Source organism: Pleurodeles waltl, chromosome 3_1 (assembly GCF_031143425.1).
Source record: "Pleurodeles waltl isolate 20211129_DDA chromosome 3_1, aPleWal1.hap1.20221129, whole genome shotgun sequence".
Classification (NCBI taxonomy): domain Eukaryota; kingdom Metazoa; phylum Chordata; class Amphibia; order Caudata; family Salamandridae; genus Pleurodeles; species Pleurodeles waltl.
Genome location: NC_090440.1, coordinates 1,794,940,124 through 1,794,956,353, shown reverse-complemented (window position 1 = coordinate 1,794,956,353; position 16,230 = coordinate 1,794,940,124).

The following is a 16,230-nucleotide window of genomic DNA, read 5'->3' as shown; positions in this document are numbered from 1 at the left end:
GCAGGTAAACCGCCATGAAAAGGCTGGCAGAATAGGGACTTGTGATCAGCACGGTGCTGCTTAACTCAATGCTGCCATGGCTGACCATGAGTCTGAATGCTGTCAACCCGTCGGGAACCATGTTCCTGGCTGGGACAGCAGTCCCCTGGCGGTCCGACTACCAGGATTGTAATTTGACAGTCAGACCACCTGGAGTATGGGGTATGACTGCCACTACCAGGCTGGCGGCCTCAAGACTGTCAGCCTCGTGATAGGCACATAAATATCAGAACAAAATTGTGATGCAAACTCATGGTATAGAATAGCACTGTCAAAGGTTCCATTTTTGCGAAATATTCTTTTTAACAATATTCTTGTTTTAAATATTGTTTTCAGTGATATAGTTGCAACAATACTGGTTTTCAATTATTTTAATGTGTTTTGATTAATACATTAATTATAGGAGTTGGTGTTGTTGGTATAATCTTTTTTTTAATGTAAATCATAATTATGTTATAAAAAACAAAAAAATGAAAATGAGTTTTTAATTGTTAATTATTTAATCAGTTATGTATTTTGTTAATTACTTGTTTATTAAAAATATACATTTGCACAGGGCTGCCTGTTTTGTAGTTGGTGGGGGGTGTGATTAAAATTAAGTTATAAAAAAATATAAATTAATGTTAATTCGTTTTTAGTTGCTAATAATAATTTAATTGATTGTTAATTGTGTGAATAATTTATTACTGATTTATTTAAGTTATATTTTAGTTATAGGTTCCTGGGCTTATAGGGAATGAGGGTGGAAATCTGAGTTCAATTGAATAGATTTAAATTTAATAATATTTGTCAGTTAGCTTTTATTTGATTATATATTACATATATATTACTAAAGGTATTATATACTGTGTAATTGTAGTAACATTTTATTTATTTTAATATGTATTGGAGTATACCTATGTTCATTCAACATTTTTTATGCTGCTTCAGTATTTAGGTGAGTAGGTTGCTAAAAAATATATCTATACATATATTTTTATTCATTGATACTTATATGTAATTTTGCAATTGGTAATTGATCCTGTATACTTTTTTTTATAAAGAATAGTTTATTTATTGGTGTTTGTGAAATGTTTGTTTATAAATCATATTTATTTCTTAAAATTAATTTCTTTATGTATTATTTGAAATTAAATTTAACAGTAACAATATCATGATTGTGGGGTTTTTGTAGTTAGTGAAGTTGATAATATGTTTTTCTTTCTTTTTTAACTTATATGTATACTGTATTTTAATAATATCTTGTAATAAGTGTTTAAATATTTTTACAAAATTAATAGGATGTATAATCATGTATGTAATTCTTTTCAGTCCAACACGTTCCCTACTATTGCTCAGATTGGATTGGGGACAATAAATGTATCCCGTCCGAAGTCTGACATTTTCCCTGCTCCTGATTGTACTGGAATAGGAATATTAAATTTAACCCCTCTGGAGCCCAGCACCTTCCCTTCTGTTGATTAAACTGGAGTGAGAAAAGTAACTCTAAACCTTCCTAAGTTCAACACTTTCCATACCGATCCTCAGACTGTAGTTAGAATCGTAAATTTTACTACTCCGAAGTCCAACACTTTCTCTACTGTTCTTCAGACTGGAATAGGAATAGTAAATGTAACCCCTCCGAGTTTCAATGCTTTCCCTATTGTTATTTAGCCCAAGGTGAGAATAGTAAATCTAACTCCATTGAAGTTCACCCTTTCCCTACTGTTGCTTAGACTAGAGTGGGAATAGTAATTCTAAACCTTCTGAAGTCCAATGCTTTCCTTAATGGTGATTAGACTGAAGTGGGTATAATAAATTTAACCCGTTCGAACTGGAACACTTTCCCTAGTGCTGCACAGACTGGAGTAGGAATAGCATATATAATATTTTCAGTCCAAATGTTTTTCCAATATTGGTTAAATAGATTTTATCTTATTATTTGTTTTGTTGTTAATGGTACATTTCTGTGGTTTTTAGAGATTAAAATGTTAAGTTGTTACTGAACATTTTTAGTTATTATATTATTGTACCCTTTGGTTCCTTTCAGTGAATTTCTAGGGTTTTTGAACCTAAAGAAATATTAGTTCCATACGTAAATCCAACACCCTACAGGCAGCCAACCCCATGTTGCCAGGTTGTCCAAAGGGCCTGGCATTGGCCAGGACCTGTGGCCAATCCCTCTGCAGGCTGCCAACCCCACGCTTCACATGACCTTTAGCTATATGCGCTGAGAGGTTGGCCACAGGGACATGCTGCTGGCCTGACCCTGTGGTCATCTCCCTTGAAAGCAGCAAACCCCATGTGGGAGTTGGCTAAAGGGCTTGGCCACATTGACAAACCCACTCGAAGGCAGCCCAGCACCAGGCAAGCTGCCAAACCTATGCCGTGCACAGCCTTTGGCATACATGGTGCAGGGTTTGCCTTTTGGCCCTGGAGACTCAATCCCTCAAGGCCAAAACACATATTATAAGTGGAAGGGGCATGCAGCTCCCTGCCCCAGTCTTATTAGACCCCAGGGACCACATCCCGATGGCTGAAATCAATTAAACAGGGGAACCATGTACCTCCCACCCTGAGCCTCATTAGGACCTCAGAACTCTATCCCTTGTCCAAATTCAATTAAATATGGGGATACAATCACAGGCCCACCCTTCCTGAGGCTCATTAGGCCCTCCTCCACAACATGAAAAATTGCTAAGGCTGATGCTGATGCCCTGGGATGTTTCTACACCTCTTAATGGACATTGGCAGTTTAAAGAATCCGGAAAGGAGCTACAAATGCACTGTTTGCAGTGGTTTCTAGCTAGTTTTCCCTGCCACCATGTGATACTGGCTCCTCACCGGGTGACTGTGTGAAGGGAGCCAATATTACGTGTCGCTCAATGGCAATATGTGTGTTTGTAGGTCTGCAACTGCGAGGAGAACCCCAGGGCCCCAGCTGCCACTCCACATGGTTGCCGGATCTGGCATTGCTCCTGCTCAGATAGAGCAGCTGCTTTTTGTATGCTCCCTCAAGGTAAAACTAATACATGTTTGTTTGTGGACAGGGAAACAGAACACAAGTATGCTCATAGAGGGCAAGAGCATGTTAAAAAATGTTTTGCTGGTGGGGAGCAGACATGTATGTTTGCTCAAGTTGGTGGGAGATTTGAAAATGCTCCCATCAGATGGAAGCAAACATGTTTCCCTGCCCACTGTAGTGTGAGCAGTGTAGCTACTGTGTCCTGGAGCTGGTCTCCTCAGTACACAGTCACTGAGCCAGCCCTGGGTGAAGGAGCCCCAAGGGCCTTTAAGAGTGTAGGGAGGGTGTGAACCTGGTACTTTCTGCAGGGTCATCCCCAAACATTTTGCCTTTTACTCTCCACTTTTTGTTGAATTTGTTTTTGTTGCTAACCATAGCTAAAGTGTTTGTGCTTTCTCCTTCAAACATGGTTTGGCTGGTAAATACTTAGGGGGTCATTCTAACTCTGGCGGGCGGCGGAGGCCGCCCGCCAGAGTTCCCCCGACAGAACACCGCTCCGCGGTCTGAAGACCGCCGCAGTGATTCTGTGTTTCCCGCTGGGCTGGCGGGCGACCGCCAGAAGGCCGCCCGCCAGCCCATCAGGAAACCCCTTCCCACGAGGAGGCCGGCTCCGAATGGAGCCGGCGGAGTGGGAAGGTGCAACGGGTGCAGTTGCACCCGTCGCGAATTTCAGTGTCTGCTAAGCAGACACTGAAATTCTTTGTGGGGCCCTCTTACGGGGGCCCCTGCAGTGCCCATGCCATTGGCATGGGCACTGCAGGGGCCCCCAGGGGCCCCACAACACCCCATACCACCATCCTGTTCCTGGCGGGTGAACCGCCAGGAACAGGATGGCGGTATGGGGTGTCGGAATCCCCATGGCGGCGCAGCAAGCTGCGCCGCCATGGAGGATTCCTGAGGGCAGCGGAAAACCGGCGGGAGACCGCCGGTTTTCCTGTTCTGACCGCGGCGGTTTGGCCAGAATGCCCTCAGGAGCACCGCCAGCCTGTTGGCGGTGCTCCCGCCGACCCCGGCCCCGGCGGTCCTTGACCGCCGGGGTCGGAATGACCCCCTTAGTGTCCTGAATGCAGTGTCATTTATTACATATACGCCACCCCTAAGTTAGGCTCTAGGAAGCCCGTAGGGCAGAGTACTATGTAATTAAAAGGTAAGACATGCACTTTTAAGTTCTGCATGTCTTGGTAGTGAAAAACTCCCAGATTAATTTTTCAGTACTATGAAGCCAACCCCTCTAGTGGGATAACATGGGGTATTCCTTTTAACATTTAATAAGTATTCCCTGTAAACAGCCACACACAATGGGAACTTAGGTGTGGCTGGTAATCCCTGATGGGTCATCAGTAAAGGATAGAAGGGAGGAGCTGGCCACAGCCTCACAATAACAGTTGAATAGGATGTGTCCTATCATCACATAAAGGGCTGTACACTTCCCTGTAGTGTGCCTGGAGCCAGGGCACGAAGGAAGGACCTCTGTGCGCTCCTTTGAGGTCCCCCCACTTCAGGGCCCCCTCCCATTTAATTTTAAGCGTTGCCCTGGGAGTGGGACCCTGGAGCCTAATTAGGCTCAGGGAGGTGGGTCATGTGCCTCCTCCCTTCTCTACTTACTCAACCTGTGAGATGGGGTCCCTGGGCCCTTTCAGGCTCTGGATAGGCTCTGCTTGGCTTTTCCCCTTTTTAATAAATTTTCAGACAGGGGGAATTAGGTTGGTGGTCGATTTATGCTGTGAGGGGGCTGCAAGATCTCAACCTTGATTATTTATCTCAGCCATGGGGGATGGGGTCATTAGGGTATCTCAGAGGCTTGTAGAAGGAACAACTGGCCCTCCCCGCTAAAGAAAACATGCATCAACCCTACCTGGGACATGTTTCACCCCTGAGGGCTTTACAAAAATAAGCTCTGAGCCCTCCCGTTTTTTGTTTCTTAATCTTCCCACAGATTTGTGAATAATCCGTGAATTTGTGGCAAAATTAAAAAACAAAAATTACAAAATTTTTGATCTAGGCAATGTCCCTTTGGGACCACACCTGCAGGCCTAGGGGTTCAGAGTATTCACACACTGCCCCTTGTCTTTTTTTGTATTTGAGTTCCTCATCCTAAAATAGCTACTATCACTTCCTGGTTGAAGGAGGAGATCTATTGACTCCAATGATCTTCTCCGGCATGATATACACTTTTTTAAACCTACATTTCTCAAAAACTATGGAACAGATTTACACCAAAACAGAAAAAACAATATTTGTTGACCAAGAACTAGCTTTCTTCTAAATTTGGTATAAATAGGTTCAGAGGTTTAAGCTGTAGCTATGTCTAAAATTCCTATGGAAAAACAAACTGTGAAAATGTGTTTTGGCACCCTCCCATTTTTCTAAGCCCCCACATGACAGATTACCCTGAAACTTTTCATGTACAAAGTAAAAGTAGCATTTTTAAAATGTTTTGTGAAGATTTGGCAAACGATATATATATATATATACAGTATATATATATATATATATATGTATAGTGCAAGTGCTCTCTGTATGTGTAATTGGCTTTTCCATGATTGCCATATTTTATTTAGTAGTAAGTCCCTAGTAAAATGCACTAGAGGTGCCCAGGGCCTGTAAATCAAATGCTACTAGTGGGCCTGCAGCACTGACTGTGCCACCCACATGAGTAGCCCTATAAACATGGCTCAGGCCTGCCACTGCAGTGGCTGTGTGTGCAGTTATAAACTGCCAATTCAACCTGGCAAGTGTACCCACTTGCCAGACCCAAACCTTCCCTTTTTGTACATGTAAGGCACCCCTAAGGTAAGCCCCAGGTAGACTATTGGGCAGGGTGCAGTGTACATTAAAGGTAAGGCATGTACTGATGTGTTTTATATGTCCTGACAGTGAAATACTGCCAAATTTGTCTTTCACAGTTGCAAGGCCTATCTCTCTTATATAGGGTAACATGGGGACTGCCTTTAAATATCTTTTAAGTGCAGTTTCCCATTGGGGCAGATTGAGATGTGGAGTTTGGGGTCCTTAAACGTACAATTTAAAAATAGATATTTTGGTAAAGTTGTTTTTTACATTGTGAGGTTGAACATGCCACTTTTAGAAAGTGGGCATTTTATTGCTCAACCATTCTGTGCCTCTTTCTGCTTGTGGAATCCACAGCTGGGTCAGAGTGACAGTTCAGCTGTTTGTGAATTCCCTCTAGACAGTGACACAAAGGGAGCTGAGGAGTGTCTTGCATATCCTGATGAGCCTCCTGGGCTAGAGTGGGGAGGAAGGAGCTGACACTTACACCTGCAAGGACTGTGCCTGTCCTCACAGAATGCAGTCTCCATCCCTCTGGTGGGTGTTTGGAGCCAGGCCTGGGCAAGTCATGCTCTTGTGAACAACAGAGACTTTCCGTTGAAGTTTGCCTAGTACAAAGGCAGAGATGGGTATAAGTAATAGACCCAAAACCCCAGAATTTCAGATTACTTCTGGATCAAGAGGAACCTCTGCCAAGGAGAAGAGCTGAAGAGCTGGAGGAGGAGTACTGCCCCTATGCCTGTGAGTGTGCTTTGTTGGGTTGGTCTGCAGTGGCTGCTTCTACCTGAGACAAAGTCTGGACTTTGCTGTGTTTTCCTGCTTGTGAAGTGTCTCCAAGGGCTTGGACTGAGCTTGCCCCCATTTCAAAGTCTCAGGGCCAACAAAGACTTGCTCTGCCAGCACCTGGACTCTCTTGCTGAGACTCTTACCATGCCAAGTGATGCCCAATCCAGTCCTAGGGCCATTGAAAGGAGAAGCTGGTGGAACCAAGACTGAAATCCATGCAAAGGAGTTGAGAGGGAGAAAAATCAACACAGCACCTGCTTTGCTGCTGAAAAATTGGCGCTCTACTTGCAGCGTGGGTGGAAATTTGACACAACACTCTCTTGTGGCTGAAGAAATTGATGCATCACCCACGAAGAGTGTCTCTTCACCACTTGCACCAAGATTTTGCATGCATCGTCGCTGGATGTCAACACCACAGTGAACCTGCACGGACCCGAGGTTGCCCATCCAGAAATCAATGCATCGCTCTTCTGGGGGGGAGACGCAATGCCTCACTTGCGAGTCAGGAATTGACACATCACTGCCTTTTCTGATGCACACTCACCCGTACAGCTTTATTTTTTACACAAACTAGGTACTTTGTGTGAAAACAAAGCATCCATTGATTACTATGGATTAAGACTCTTTAACTTTAAAAGTTCATAACTTTGCTTGTGTATTTGGATTTTTGTTTTTTTGTCTTGTTTTATCTAGATCAATATTGGCTATTTTTCTAAACCAGTGTTGTGTCACTTTTGTATTGGTTTCACTGTATTACTGTGTGTGTGGATACAAATACTTTACACATTGCCTTTGAGATAAGCCTGACTGCTTGTGCCAAGCTACCAAGGGGATGAGCATTGGTTGTTTGAGGAGTGTAACTCCCTTATCCTGACTAGAGTCAGGGTCCCTGCTTGGACAGATTACAAACTGGCTACCAACCAGAGATCCCATTTCTTGGTGATCAGTGCTAAGGATAGGACGTTATTTGTACTTGACATACAGTGATTAGTGTACACCACGGTTTTAGTGCAGACCATTACGTGACCACATACTACATGTTTTTCACTCTGTAGATTTTTTTTTTTCCTTTTTGTCCTTTTTTTTTCCTCGCAATCTCTCTGCCTTTTTGGAACTCTTCCATCTTTATTGAAACTCACCCACAATCATGTCTCAATTTGTGGATGTACCAGCTATTGCTGCAAAAGTTGTTTTGAGTTGGAGAAACTGGAGGAGTATACAGTGGCTCAGCTTAAACAATTTTGCAGAGAACTTTCCTGCCCAATCAAAAGCTCTGCTAACAAGGAGGAGCTGCAAAAGACACTAACAACCTAGTTGGCAGCTAAGGAGGCTGAGGAGCACACAGGGGAGTAGAATGTGGATGAGGAGGTGCAAAACATACATGATGTTGTGTTGAGTAACCCTGAACTGCCTGGGGGGAGGGCCTCCAGGGCAGGCAATAGTGTTTCTTCCAAAGGTCTGATTTCTGAAACGTTGCAGGACAGACAAGCAGAGTGAATGTACCAATTTGAGTTACAAAAGCTTAAAAGGGAATTGGAAGAGAAAAGAATAGGCATGGAAGAGAAAAAGATGTTTTGGCTCATGAGATAAGTTTGAGGGAGCTGGACCAAATGAGCCATGGAACAGAAAAATATATTTTTGGCTCATGTGTTAAGTTTGAGGGCGCTGGAACAAAAGAACCAGTCCAGCAGAGATGGTGGTATCAATACCACAGTGCAGCCTGAAAAGAGGGTACACATCCAAGGATTTAGTTGAGGATTACAAAAAGGGAGGATGACATACATCTGTGGTTCAAGGGACACGAGTGAGCTGTTCACATGAACATGGTCCCTGAGGAACACTGGGGGGAAGGACTGTGGATGCACTTAGAGTTAGAGGGGAGAGACACCCTGACATCTTTAGGTGATCCAAGGGAGGACAGGGTCCCCATCTAAAGGGCCCAAACCTAGTTCCTGGGCTAAGGATTCCCAGTCCCAAGGTGAGAAGAAACCAGGGCTTTCTACAGGGAAACCTGCAGTGAAATGTATCCACAAGTGTTTTGAATGTGATCAGGTGGGTCACACAAGGGGCAACTCTAAATGTCCCAAGTGGACACTGGAACCCACTCAGTCATAGAGTTTGGCTAGTGTAGCGCTTGGGGAGGAGTTAGTTCCAGGAGAAGGATGGGAGCCAGTTAAGATGACCCTTGTCTCACTGAGGGAAAGTGAGATGGTCCAGAGGACCCTTGTGCCTGAAAGCAGTATAAAGGACAGGCAGTGGGAGACCATCAATGGACAGAGGGTGGAGGCTCTCAGAGACACAGGAGCCAGTGTGACTACTGTGAGGTGCCACCTGGTGTCTGAAGAGCAAGGAGTCACCCATGTACTTCACCGGTAGACGCAGGTTCCCTTTGAGTGGGGGGGTCTCAGGTTCCCTGAGGGTAGCTGTGAGTCCAACCTTGCCTGTTGATTGCCTGCTAGGCAATGACCTAGAGCATTCCCCTTGGAGTGAGGAGGAACGCTGGACACACTTGGAGATGTTGGGTCTGCCTTAGTGGGTGTGTGACCAACCAGTCTATGGCAGCCCGTCAGGGTGATCAGGAGGCTTAGAGCCTGAAAGAGTGCCTCAGGTGCCTGCCAGGAAAAGGAAGGGCAAGGGGCATGGGGAACACGCCTCAGAAGTTCCCACGGTCTGGGAGGAAGCTGAACCTGAGGTGGATGCCTCAGAGCCTACAGGGTACGAAGTGGCTGAACTGGGGGAGGTACCCAGGCTGACCCATTGGCAGCAGGAAGGGGGGTCCCACCAGGGAAGAATTCTGTGAGGCACAGAAGTCATGTACTACTCTTAAGGGTCTACAGTGACAGGCTGCAGACCAGGCATCTGGCAAGGAGTCTGGATCACACTGGATCTATTGGGAGGATGGCTTCCTATATAGAGAGCCTAAAGTTACTGAGCCTGGGGCAGCACATGTTTTGGTAGTACCCCAGCTCTTCAGAGCCTTCCTATTGGATCTGGTTCATGATGTGCCTTTAGAGAGGCTTGTCACCCACTTTTACTAGCCCCAAACATGCAGGCACTCTGACGCACATTGCAGGTCTTGCCAAACTTGTCAGGCAAGTGGCAAAGTGGGGGAAGTACAAAGCCACCCTCCAACATTTTCCCATCATGAGCACCCCTTACGAGTCGCTGGGCATTTAAATTGTGGGGCCTCTTGATCCCAAGACAGCCAAGAGTAACAGTTTTATCCTGGTCTTGGTGGACCATGCCACCCAGAACACAGAGGCCGTCCATCTGAAGTCAATGACAGCACTTATGATGGGCTGAGATTGATAGGTATTTTTACCCACTTGGGGTTCAGCAAGGAGGTGGTATCTGACTGGGATTTCAACTTCATATCTACCAATAAGAAGTATTTGTGGAAGGAGTGTGGAGTAACCTACAAGTTCACCACTCCTTACCACCCCCAAAGAAATAGGTTGGTTGAAAGATTTAACCGCAACCTAAGGGCATGAATATGGGTCTGTCAGAACCTCTGAGGCATGAGCGGGACAGCATCTTGCCATGTCTTCCCATTGCTTACAGGAAGGTATGACAGAAGATACTGGTTTTAGCCCCTTTGAGCTGCTGTATGGCTACCCTGTAAGGGGACCTCTGATCTTTCTGATTTGTTTTAAAAAAAATGCTTTATAGTCCTGGTGGGGTCCCTCTGAGACCCCAGCACCAGGGCTAACTGGTCAGGGTGACTTTAACCTAGCCCCTTTTCTTTTTTTGATTTTTTTTCTGTGAACTCAGCTGAAGCCACGTCCCAAGATGCCTGCCAACAATTACTTGTTGAAATGTGGGCAGCCAATCAGATATTAGCGATGGATCAGTTTGATCTGCGGAGAATCCGCAGTGCTAGATATTTATATTTTTTGGCCTTAAATTACTCCAAAACTACTGAACAAATTTACACCAAACCACAACATGTATGATCTGTAGAACAGAATCTAGCTTTGTGCCAAACTTGGTGTAATTCCGTTCAGAGGATTGGGATGTAGGCATGTCTAAAGAATTGAAAATCCCCATGGATGCAGAATGGAGAAAAAGTGTTTTGCCCCCCCCTTTTGTTTCGTTCCCCACTTCACAAATCACCCCGAAACTTTCAGGACAGCTGCTGAACTGGCCAAAGTATACGTTTTGAAAATATTATGAAGATTCATCAAGTGGTGCCAAAGTTATTGGTAAAACAAAAAATGCTCCGTCTGTGGAAAAAAACGATCCTAATTATAGCTACTCAGATATACCATCTGAAGAAAAAATAAAAACTAAGAAGCCATTGCAGAATACACAAAGTAGAAGTGAAATAACTAACCAAAGAGGGCCTAAAGTATCTGATTTGCAATTACTAAAGGAGCTCTAGGAATTGGAGTATAAGACCTTGGGTATACATTGACAGTAACAGAACAGCATGTAATTCAATCTATGGAATTAGATGTCTTTGGAACAAAAAAACACTTCATTCAATTCAACTTCAACATTTGTGCCTACCTCAATTAATGTGCACTTGAAGATCTCAAGGCTATGTGTTCCCTTACAGTGTCAATCAAAATGACAAAAAATAACCCCCACCAGAGAGAGTACTTTCACTTAATAGAAAAACTGCAACAAAAAGGGATATTATAATTCAAAATTCAGACAAGGGTGGCAATATAGTGCTATTGCCATTAGTTTGTACACCTTGGAAGGATATCGACAACTGAATGACACTACCTGTTATATCGAAAGTGATCACACAACCTTGGGACAGGTCAGAATAAAGTTCCATGTGGAATTGTTGAAATAGAGGAATGAGGGGCTTCTGAGCCAGGAGGGATATCTTTTTCTGCAGAATGAGCATCCAAAGACATCAAACATATACTTCCTACTGAAGATGCATATGAATTTTCAAATATGTCAAAATATGTGGACTACCTTTTACAAGAGTATGTGAAAGACACTGGGAATTGTTTTAAAATAGTATATGATATACCATGGCGGAATGAGTATATTTCAATGACACTGGAAGTAACATTCTGATACTCAAGCATCAGACATAAACAGGTTTTGAGGGCTGTGGAGCATTTTTCACAGATTTTGTACAAACATACTAAAGGGGGTAATTAGGAGTTTGGCAGATAGAAACATCCGTCTTCCCACCGGTCCCATAACAACTTTCCCACTGTGCTAACCAGCAGAAACCAAGGTTTGTGTCAGTCAGCCTAGTGGGAAAGGTGCAGCAGCATTGTTCCCGGCTAAACATTGAGCCAGCGGCAATGCTGTTGCATCAGGGTGCACCAGCACCCTTGAAATGCACACTATCTACAGCTGCCCAGGGTCAGCCAGGTGGGAAAGGTGCAGCATCATTGTTTCTGGCTCAAAATTGAGCCTGTGGCAATGCTGTTGCACTCAGGGTGCACCAGCACCATTAAAATGCATACTGTCTGCAGAGCAGACAGTGTGTGTTTTAAGGGTGGAGGCAGTGGGACCCCTGCACTGCCCATGTCATTGGTATGATCAGTGCCAGCCCCTGCACTTGTTCTCTGCCAGCCTTTTCATGACGATCAGACAGCCATGAAAAGGCTGGCAGAGAGCAAGGTTGTAATCAGCATGGTGGTGCAGACTTCAGTGCCGCTGTTGCTGATTACAAACACAACTGCCGTCATCCCATCTGGATCACTGATCCTGGCAGAGACAGTGGTCTTTTGGCAGTCTGACTGCCAAGCTATTAATTTGATGGTTGGACCATCGAAGCGGCCATGGTCCAGACTGCCAGACTCGCAGTGGTGGTCTGGCTTAAGGCCACTTTGACACCACTGCGAGTCCGGTTATCTAGTGACCACCAGACTGGTAATTAGAACCCAAATGCTGATTAAAATGATTAAGTGGTGTTTGACTAACAACTTCTTTCTCTTCAACAAAGAGATATATAGGTAGATACACAAGAGGGTGATGAGAACCTGTTTTGCCCCCAGCTACAAAGGCTTGCGCATGGACTGGTGGGAGGAACAGGTACTCACCAATAACCACAGTATTCTCTTTGGTGAGAAGGTCATATGCTGAATTTGATTCATTAAGCATTTATTTGTGATTTGGAAGGGAACCATATAATCAGCCAGAGAGTTTGTGGAAACCATCAAAAATAATGAGTTGAACTTACATATTACAGATCAGCATGCAACAGGATTTTCTAGACCTACAAATCTTTGTGCCAAAAGTTGAAACTAGAATCAGTGCTGTACAGAAAACCCACTTCAGTAAACCCAATGCTGCACACCACCAGTTTCCACCCAAAACACACAATTTACAATCTCCCATATGGAGAGCTACTAAGAGTTAAGAGGAATAGCAACACAAGAAAAGACTGGGAGGTCAGCGAAAGGGAAAATAAGGAAAGACTAATGCAGAGAGGTGGTGCTCAAATAAAACCATCTCAAAAACAGCTTAGGTGGAGTCAGTGAATCATGAAACCCTGGTCTTTCCTAAGGAAAGGCGAAAAGAAGAGAGGCCAATGCCAAGAATGATTATTACCTATGGCACCAAGCATAAGGACCTAAGATCGATCATAAACAAACATTGGCATCTGATTGTCAGATCTAGTATTAGGACCATCCCTACCTGACACCCCACTGGTTATCTGTCAGGGAGCACATTTAATGCAAGGTTATTTAGAGAGAAACAGCCCTGACATTTAGAATAATACAAATTGGCTACACCAAAAGAAGGGATTTCATAGGTGCCACAGATGCAAGGCCTCTAATTTTGGTTAAACATGAAGAAGATTAAATCACCGTTCTCTAGAAAGTAAATGACTATTAGAGGATCATATCACTGCAAAACTGAATTTGGTGTATATGTGCTGCAATGTAAGTGTGGCCTGTGTTATGTAAGCAGCACTAAGTAACTAGGCCTGGGTTTAGAATTCTGCTCTACTGGAGGAACTTGCGGAATTCAGGCACTTTATAAAATGCAAAGTAGTGCAGAAGTCCCAAATTCTGCAATCTGGCGCAGACCAAAGTTCATTCGCACATGCAAGATTTGGTTTTGGTGCTCATTCGTGAGTCCCATGATACTCTCGGGTCACTAGCAAGGACACATGAGATTTTGCTTTCGCTCGCACTGCATCTGGCAACACATACAAGACTTCACATTCAGTCGCGCTGCTTCTGGCTACGCCGGAAGCCAAAACAGTCCTGCTCATGAGCTTAAAGGCACCTGAAGTAGATTTTCTGCTCAAGATGAATCCAAAGCTAGTCAAAAAGAGGTTTTGGTGTGGATTTTATTCTCAAATGGACCGTTCAAGTTGTTTTTTTAGTGTGAGAGACTTTTTTTTCAAATAGGAAGGAAGTGCTCCAGACACTCATTCTTCCTGTAGCTATCTAGTAGGTTCCTCCCAGTGCTTTGTCCAACTTCTGGTCACTTTTCACTTGGATTTTGAGGTGGAATGATCACTCTCCTTGTCTCCAGGCTATATCTTTAGATTTAAGGACATTGTTTTTGTGAAATCGTACAAAAAAGTTTAAAAACTATTGTCTACAGGTGTTGTTTTTTTGCTTGGGGATGCACCAGTATTTCTTTGTATCTTAATTTGATTTTAAAATTTTATAGTAGTGGGTGGCCTAAAGTTTAAGTATGGGCCTAGTTATTATTTATTTTGCATTTCATTGATTTTTCATTTTTTGCAAAGGAAAACTGTTGCACAGCCCCAACCCTTTCTACATGTTTGTAACATTTGCAATAACATTTTACTATTTGGTCTAGATTTGCCTAAAAGCCATCTAGTCAGTAGTTCCAAAACTAGTAGTCAGCAGCCGGGGATTAAATAAATGTTTCAGTGATATATGTTTTTAAAACTTAATTTAGGGCAGGGATGGCATCTGATTAAATAAAAAATGTTGGCCATTGTTTGCATTTAATTTATTTTGCAAAAATTTGACTATATTGTTGGGTAATATTTGATGGTATGGAAGGATATGTATGCTGTGAAATTTTTATATTGCTGAATTCATGTTAGTGTTTTCTTCAGTGTTACCAACATGCCTTCTTATGACCAGTTGACGTGTGTATGTGTGTTTATAATTGTCCACCATTTGTCTTTGTTCTCCATGCCGTGTGGCCAGGGGCCATTTCGTGTAGTCTATGTCCATAAGCTTACATGTGCTCCTTGTTCTCCATGCCTCCTTGTTCATAGTTATTCTTTGACCATGTGGCTAGTGGCCATTTCGTGCATCCAGCCACTGTGTCTTTGCCATAGGCTTGCATGGGTTCTTTGTTCTCTTTGCTCCTTGTTGTTGTTGTTTGACCACGTGGCTGGCAGCCATTTTGTGCATCCAGCCAGTGTGTCTTTGCCACAGGCTTGCATGTGTTCGTTATTCTCCATGCCTCATTGCGCCTTGTTGTTTGACCATGTGGATGGCGGCCATTTTGTGTAACCAATCAGTTTCCTTTGTCCTAAGCTTGCATGTGTTCTTTGTTTGTCAGGCCTCCTTGCTTCTTGTTGTTGTTTGACCATGTGGCTGGTAGCTTTTTTTGCATCCAGCCAGGCTGTCTTTGCCCTAGGCTTGAATGTGTTCTTTGTTCTCCATGCCTCGTTATTCTTTGTTATTGTTTGACCATGTGGCTGGTTGCCATTTTGTGTATCCAGTCAGTGTGTCTTTGCCGTAGGCTTGCATGTGTTCTTTGATCCCTATACCTCCTTGCTCTTTGTTGTTGTTGTTTGACATGTGGCTGGTGGAAATTTTGTGCATCCAGCCAGGGTCTCTGCCATATGCTTGTATGTGTTCTTTGTTCCCCATGCACCCTTGCTCCTTGTTGTTGTTTGACCATATGGCTGGTGGCCATTTTGTGCATCCAGCCAGTGTCCTTTTGCCATAGGCTTGCATGTGTTCTTTGCTCATCATTCCTCCTTACTCCTTATTGTTGTTTGACCATTTGGTTGGCAGCCATTTCATGCATCCAGCCAGTGTGCATTTGCCATAGGCTTGCATATGTTCTTCGTTCTCCATGCCTTCTTGCTCCTTGTTGTTGTTTGACCATGTGGCTGGTGGCCATTTTGTGCATCCAGTCAGTGTCTCTTTGCCGTGGGCTTGCATGTATTCTTTCTTCCCCATGCCTCCTTGCTCCTTGTTGTTGTTATTGTTCAGCCATAGGGCTGTTGACCATTTTATGCATCTAGCCTGCATCCCTTCGCCATAGGCTTGCATGTGTCCTTTGTTTGCTGTGCCTGCTTGCTCCTTGTTGTTGTTGACCAAGTGGCTGGCAGCCATTCTGTGCATGCAGCCAGATTGACTTTGCCATAGGCTAGCATTCAAACATCGGCAATTATTGCTCATTGAGATTATATTTTAATTTGATTTATTAAATTTCTATTTTCATTTTTATTCTAATTTTTTATTGGATTGCATTTTTTTATTAAATGTTTAATTTAGTTTTTATTTAAATTTTTTATTTCATTTATATTTTAATATTTGTGTTACATTTTTTATTTTATTTATTTTTTAATTTTTATTTTTTATTTAATTTTTGTATGTAATTTCTTTCTAATTTCTTGTTTTTTATTTTATTTTTTTATAATTTGAAATGTTTTTACTTCATTTTATTTAGTTCTGCATTTT